The 8,422-nt window shown below is 31.2% G+C and overlaps 1 protein-coding gene across 26 annotated transcripts in view; it reads left to right on the plus strand.

Moving 5' to 3' along the window:
- The window catches only part of LOC116348276 (basement membrane-specific heparan sulfate proteoglycan core protein), a 109,489-nt gene that overhangs the window by 62,137 nt on the left and 38,930 nt on the right, over positions 1–8,422 (plus strand). The gene's annotated exons all lie outside the window — the stretch shown is intronic.

Here is an 8,422-nt window from a genome sequence, read left to right on the forward strand (position 1 = left end):
CTAAGGAAATTTAAAACTTTTATTAACACTTCGATATGTTTACTGGTCAGATCGGCCTGATTCGGGTTCTCTGACCTCAGAAACGTCCAGAAAACATGTTTCTGAAGTTTTCAAAATTTTGACCGATTACAATACTTTTCACCTTACACTATGTGTGCGGAAAAGTAACACGCAAAGCAAAATGTTATTCTTCAATTCAATTCCACACAAATTATAACTTACGGACATTGAATAAGAATCGAGTGATACCAATATAATAATGTTGTTACCTTTATTGGATAATGAAATTTAACACCGCAATTCATTTAAAAAGTAAATGATAGCATAGCAATTTTTTTGTTTTGATTCTGTCAAATTTATTTAGATTGCTATGTTTTTTTCATAGACTTCCAATTAATAATAATTGTGTCAAACAACTGTTGAATGAATAAAAATATATACGAAGGTGTAATATGTATGTAAGGCGCTCATTCAATAAACTGATGGGTGACGGCAGAAAGAAATGAATGAAGTGAATTAAATTTGATTAAATCATGTTTTATGAAACTGTCATGTTTTCTCTCTCTCTTTAGAGATAGAACTTTACTTGATATGCTTTGTTTGAGCATATGGGTATTGCATTTTTTTAGCTTATTTTTGTATACATTACATGGATATTCCTGGCGAAATCTGGAAAATAGTATATAAGGTTAAAATAAATTTAAACGTGCATTTAATATACACTTTATGACGATATTCGGTATATTTAAAATAAATATAGAGTTTCAGTTGTTGACTAAAGTGTTATTATAATGACAGGACCAATTCATAGTGTGAGTGCCGACAGTTTCCAAAAGTAGTATTTTCGATCGAGAAAAATGGTTTTTGCGGAATTTATAAACTTTGAATGGGTAGATTTTTTTCAAGGAATTTAAAACTATTACATTTTATATTATTTTTGAAGTATTGTATAAAATTTAAAATCGTCTTATATTTTGAAATAAACTTTGGCCCATTTTTTGAGAAATCGAAAAATGATTTCGAAGAACACATATATGTATTTCAAGAGAGAAAATAAATGATGTATAAATATAAACGGATGGAAATAAATTGTGTGTCGTTTGAGGCTGACTCATTGAATAAAAAAATGAGTCGTCAGACCAAGAATACAATATATCCATTAGCTGAATCGCATAGATGAATTTTGACCGCAAGCGCACAATATATGCAAAAAGTATATGTTTCTCTCATACAAAACAAAAATCATAAATTATAAAAATGTTGAGAACATGATTGTTGTTCATATTTTTGATTTTGAATACAGTTCATTCGCTCTTTTTATGTGTCATCCACGCTGTTTCACTGTCATTAAATGTCAATTTCACTACAAAAACCACATAAATGAATTCATAGAATTTAGGGAGAAAAAGTTATTTTTATGAATGTAATGTTATTCATTTACAATGCCATTGGGCTTGAAAATAAATGAGATTTGAAGTGGATAAATACGAAATAAAAAAATAGTTTAAATCAAAATGTGCATTCTGTAATTTTGCTAAAGGTGTTTGCCAAAGCACACAATAAAAAAATGGTTAAAAGTTATTACACTCGACCAGTCTTTGTTGTATATTCTTATTATATATATATGGGACTTGAATTTGGCAGAGCTCCGCTTAACAAAATACAGTTCATGTCAATAAAGCATTTATAAGCCATTAATGATTTTGGAATCTGGTTTAGGCTCATATGAACAAAGATTTGACTGCATTTTCAAATAGTAAAAATAACCCCTGATTTAGACAATGTATCATCTCACCAAAAGATATCTCTATTGCAAAAATGTCACGGATTACTTGAAAATGCATTTGAACATTATGCTAATGTCGAAGATTTAAAATAACAAAAATAAATGCATAAAAATAATATTTGCAATAACTAATGGCAATATATGTTTGATAGACATTTGAAATAATAATATTAATACTATAAAAAAATACATGGCTGGGCGTCTGCAAATTCTTCAATATACGATGGGATTTGGTTTCATTCAGACGCACATAAAAAACTGCTTTCTATCATTCGAGCACATCGATTTATTACGTGATTCTTATGATGCAAATTCCACACAGTGGAAATAAACAAAATACAAAAAATATAGAATCGAATTGAATAGTAATGAAAATTTCAGTCGTTGACAAGAAAAGAAAGCATTCAACAAATGCAAACACACAGAATAATTGCCATTCAATGCGTCGATGCGTGCAAACATCAAGATTAACGAAATTGTCATAAGAAACTAACGCTTTACGAATAATCTAAAATTGCTCAAAAGTTGCAATTCGAGGTCTGGAAAAATGTAAATATCATTCTTATTTGATCATTGGGGTTTTACAATTATAATCGCTTTTTACGCGGTAACTAGCCTAAATTTTCTTTACATAAATTTTGCCAGCATGCACATTTCAATTATAATGATTACATTTGGTATTGTCGAGTGCAATAATTTTTCTCGGTATTCATATGTAAACAATATGAAACCCTGGGGGCTTAATTCGGTGAAAAAATTCACAAAATTCACAGAAATTCATTATGTATAATTTTGACAGTTCAGGCGTGCTAATAAGCCGCTATCTTTGATTTTCATGTACAATTCATACAAATTCACTGAAATTCACCGAGTTTCACACTTATTCCAAAAATTCTCAGACTCATAAATTCATAGGAATTCACAAAAATCTTTCTATTTGGGATTCGAATTAAGCCCCTAGATGAAACCCATACTTTGCGCATCAATGTATAAAGTAAACATAAAGAAAACCTCAAAGACTACATGCAATATTGGTGATTTTTGATGATGCACAAGAATCCACGGATGATTTTCAAGAATTTAAATTTGTTTTAAGTTTATGCGAAACTTTTTTTTCTTTATAAAATACAATAATTTATTGCATTAGGTTAATGATGATTTACATCTGCATTATATGTTCGTGGAAAGAGTGAGTTTTATTTAACTTTAGTTGATCTCATTGTCATAAATTCGCTTGATATTCGTCAAGAGATATTTTTTCCCAGCAAAAAAGCCTAATCTCGAAGCGTCGCGCATGGAATGTGACGTACAATAGCTTGGTTGATTGAAATCGGTTTATGCGACTAAAATACTGGATTAATTGAACAGTTGAATGTATGCCGGTTAAGGTGGGTGTGTTGGATAATTACCAGATTAATGTACATCGATAAAATGCCAATCGTGTAAACTAACACTATTTGTTAAATCATACAAATTGAAATTGTATTAGTTAGGTCATCTGCAGCCACTGCATTAAAAATAATTTATGACACAATCGTTTTGGCATAAAAATAAAATGTCTAATGCAAAAAGATGACTACTATAGCTGGCGGTTTGAGCGTAATGTTCTTTGTGATCAGCTCGTAAATCATTATTTGCTTTTAAAATTGCTGGTGAAGAAAAAAATGCACGATGAAATTGAGCAAAGAGTAATAAAATTGAAAAATATTACTTTGAAATGAGACAACTCAAATATTGGCTCCAATATTTGAAGTTGCCGCATTTGATGACAAGAGAAAAAAAAACAAGCACTAAATGCCAAGATTTTGGCTTACATTACATGGAAATTGGTATCACCATGCAGAACTTACGTCATGACATGTTCAGTTATTCATCAAATGTGTCATGCATTTCAGTATAATATAAAGCTTGATTTATCGATTGCGTACCTGTTGATTTCATTGATTCCTGCGCAAATGCATGTCAAGAATTCTATCATGTTTATAATGATTAATAATTGGTTGCATTAACGTTGGATTCTTTAAACAAAATTTCAAACACCTCGAGGTTTTGGTATACCAATTCAATTAGCATGAACTCAGTGAAAAACTGACTTTGTCTGTCTCTGTTACTTCAATTTTCAAATGTATTACTTTTAAAAAAGCACTCAGAGATTTAAGCGACATTCGTGACTTGTTCGGTTAGAGTTTGAACGTCGCAGTTCTCAATCGATGACACTAAATCGGTTACTAACATGAAACCGTTTGAATCGAGGCGAACATTTACAATATGCTTTTATTGTGTAGCTAATGTAAGAGTCATAAATTTACTTGATTTATTTGTGGGATGTCGTGTCACCCTCACCTCACCAACGTCGACTTCATGCTCAATATTAAGTAAACCGGTTCCTTTTGTCTAGTGTGCTCAATCCTTTTTTCCGGCATTAACTATCCTCGGTATTTTTCGCATTATTTATGCTCATTTTCAATTTTATTTTTATTACTTACATTTCCTCTATTCAATGCAAAAAAAATTGAATATAATTTTTAACACATAGAGACAGATTCAAACTTGGTCTCCGCGTCTCCGTCGCCTTTTTTCTTACAAAATTTATTGCAGTTTTCACCCACGTTAAATAACTTTGTTTGTAGCAATTTAGGCCAGCAAATCATTTCTATGTAAATAGAACAACAAAAGAAGTCTTTACATAGGACACACACATTTGATACATTACAGATTTTCAACGCGTGGATATTTTCAAAATCCATTTGTAAACCAATTACAATTTGTGAGCCAATTACAATGGCAAACATTTTTGAATTTGACATTCTGATATTTGTTTGTATGTAACCTGACCTTGAAATGTGCATTTTTACTTTTTAACTTTCAAAGCTAATATTTTTAATTGGAACTTTGTCTTCTCAATGCCTTAACTAGCACACATGTTTTTCTAGTTCAAGTTCAAAATCAATAAAACAATTCATCTCATGATACGTTTGTGAAATAAATTAAATGACATAAAAAAATCTATTTAAATATTTAGTTTCAAATATTATACCTTATAATACTTATTTACTGAGAAGGTACTAAGAGAATCGAGTTTGTTGAGTTAAATTTATAAAAAAAAGAATGTTCTAGAATAAAAGTCAATTTATTCGGCAAAGCCATGGATGGATGTGAGCATTTATTTCTTAAATTTTTATTATTATGCATAAACTACTTTTATTTGTTGAAAACTGAAAATTTATTTTGACATCTTTAATATGGGCTGTATTTCAAATTTTCGCCTGTCATTGTCTGTTATGAACCGTCATCATAGCAATATAATCAGAACCAAATGTATGTATTTTGTGATTTTTAACTTAATTTCCATTAGAATAAAAATATATATATTAGGGTGGGTCAATTTGTAGGCCGAAAAAATCTTCAAGTCCACATCGCGATTCTGGTTCTATGGGTCCTAACAAGCATTTTTGCCCAAGGAACCATATGTCTAAAATGAATTTCGACCCAGCCAATTTTTCTCTCAAGATATTTTCCAAAATATTTAAAAATCGACTTGGATCCCAAGTCAGTATAATACTCTTTTCGAAGAGTGTACACGCTCTTCGCACACTCTTCGTATAGTTTTATTCGACTCCCTTCTCACACTTTTGCATTTGTTGAAAAATAATTTTCATAATAAAATTGTGTCATTTGACACAAACATTGTTCATTAAATTAAACATGAATATTCGTATGTATGTATATGTGTAGGCTATTAGATGATTTTTTGAACAAAGAGATAACGTTTGTGCATGTGTACTTCTCCGCCGCATGTTCCTCTTCATTTCTTTTTGTATACATTAAAAGAAGCAAAGGTCTGACGAAAGTGTGAAAGAGTATTGTATACGTTCGCTACACCTTCGTCACACTCTCGCTAAACATGAAAATGAAGGTGTGAGCAAAGTGTAGATAAAGTGTACGGTGGTCTGTTATGTTCACGCGGGTTGATACGATTTCCATACAAAAACTGGCAAAAATGATCGTTTTCTTCTTTTTTTTACAATTTTGTTTTTGTTGATGTTGATTTTATAATCGGATCAAAAAATTATGTTCTACAAAGTTGTTCAGAATGATGAGATAAATTTTTTGGGTCAGCTGCCCGCCAAACCCCCCCCCCCTAGGGAGGTCAGGGGTCATAACCCCTCAACCCCTGATTTTTTTACCTAAAACCCAAAGATTCGGCTTCAGCATGCCAAAAAACCTTTAGAAAGTGTTTTTTCAAGATGCCCTCCGAGCCAATTTTCACAAAATACCCCATAGTCTCATAGTATTGAACTTATTTAATCAAGTCAAAAAAATCAGGGGTTGAGGGGTTATGACAGCTGACCCAAAAAATTTCTCTCATCATTCTGAACAACTTTGTAGAACATAATTTTTTGATCCGATTATAAAATCGACATCAAAAAAAACAAAATTGTAAAAAAAAGAAGAAAACGATCATTTTTGACAGTTTTTGTATGGAAATCGTATCAAAACGTTATTATATCGCAGAATAAATGTCAAAAATGGATTCCTCGACCCCGAAAACCCCCGCATACACATTTGGCTAGAGAAAAAATAATGTGTTTTTGTCTTTTTCATACAACATCCAAGTCGATTTTTAAATATTTTGGAAAATATCTTGAGAGAAAAATTGGCTGGGTCGAAATTCATTTTAGACATATGGTTCCTTGGGCAAAAATGCTTGTTAGGACCCATAGAACCAGAATCGCGATGTGGACTTGAAGATTTTTTCGGCCCCCTACAAATTGACCCACCCTAATATATATATATATAGCTTTTGAAAAGCTGAGGGTATAAAATTGAAAATGACAATTCATGAGAATCTAATATATATATTTCACAGTTGTATTTCAAGAAATTATCATTAGTAAGACATTTGTTGCTTCCAATGTATAACTGAGAATAAATTGGAAATGTCATAAGCAATTTGACCATTTTTCATTCCGAAATTAAAATTATCGCCGGTAAAAGTTGAGATTTGTATCCAACACAGGCACAAGAATTGATTGTCGCGTCGAATGTTTCTACATAAAAACTTAATAAATGAGCCATAAAATGTGTTGAAAGCTGATCAATTAGATCTAAAAGATAGTAAAATTACATTTAGATCTAAATAAATATCGCTACCATTATAATGGAACTTCTATCAAACCAATATTTCTCGAATCACAACCTCGTTATCGTCATTCTGTCTCAAATTTATTTTTAGTACAAAGTTTTTAGGAAATCAGCAATTTTTCATGTCAACCAAAAGTGTGAAATTATCCATTTTGCGTGGATGTTTGCATTTGCCATGAATTTATCAATCGCTCAAACGTAAAGCAGAAGCAGAAATCATGACCAGTAACACTTCAGTTTTTAACTACTCGAATTCTTTGCCTTTTTATGTTTATTTGGTATATATACTTATGTGATATCGTACTGTTGGTGCTATGGCTCTGTTTTCAATGAAAGTTGTCAAATGCTCAAAGGAAATCGGTTTCTTTGCAATTCGCAATTCAATAACTTTCCGGTTAACTTGAAATGATCGAAATACAACACCAAGAACTCGCAGATATCTACACATCCATATACACGCCCGCATTCCTTCTCTCATTGAAATTCTTCTGTTCCATTGACATGTGAATCATTCTCTGATATATCAGGATGCTTGAATTTAACTCCTTTGCTGAGAGATTTTCAGTACTTTGATTGTCGGCTTGAGCCCGTGAGAGTGAATTAAAATTCGAGTGTTGTCGGTGTTGCTGCTATCGTTTGTATGTCATATCCGAACACGTTCACTTTTTCAATCGAAATGAATAGTGGCATCATTGTCAGTTAATTTGATGGAATATGAGTGCTGGGTATAAAATGTCTCATCCAATTTCGGTCATACCTTCAAATCAACGCACTTGCGAAAACCTTTTTTCCAACAGTGAAATTCTAAATCCGAAAGAATTCAAACGATGAATTAAAAAGTGCACATGAAATTTCTTCAGCAAGTAATTTATTATTATTATCATCGAAGAATGTAAAAAAAGAACAGAACAATCCTAGGGGTAGACAGTAATTATAAACCTTTGAATCTAATAAATCACAACCAATCAGATATCATGTCTATCCCCTTCGAAAACTGTAAGAAAAAGCTTGCAACATTCTATCGAATGGACAATAACATCACTTTGTCATTTTCTCTGAAAGGATCGAGTACTATCTGTCAAAATATTTCCCCCTATGCCAAGCGAAATTAATTCGATATACGGCGCTGATGTAAATGTCACTCTGTCATTTCACAATAATACTTTTTTGGCTTGACAATATATAAGCTCTTCATTTAAAATGCATACACATTCATAATTATTGAATCGTTGAAAAAAATATGTCATAAAATATTTTTCTAACATTTTTCATTAAAAAATTTATTAAAAAATTTTTTTTATAAAAAAATTAATTTGTTTATAAATTACAATAATTTCAACAAAAAATGTTTCATCGATTAAATAAGAATCCAATGTAAATAGTAATGACAATGCGACACCTACCGTAAAAATGCAAAAAGAAACTTAGTTGGTATCCATTGTAGCATTTTTGTCCGCCATGACAGCATCTTCGTTTTACTTGACCAATCAC

The sequence above is a fragment of the Contarinia nasturtii genome, unplaced genomic scaffold (assembly GCF_009176525.2).
Source record: "Contarinia nasturtii isolate CC-2019 unplaced genomic scaffold, AAFC_CNas_1.1 Cnas_scaffold_2367, whole genome shotgun sequence".
NCBI classification, from domain to species: domain Eukaryota; kingdom Metazoa; phylum Arthropoda; class Insecta; order Diptera; family Cecidomyiidae; genus Contarinia; species Contarinia nasturtii.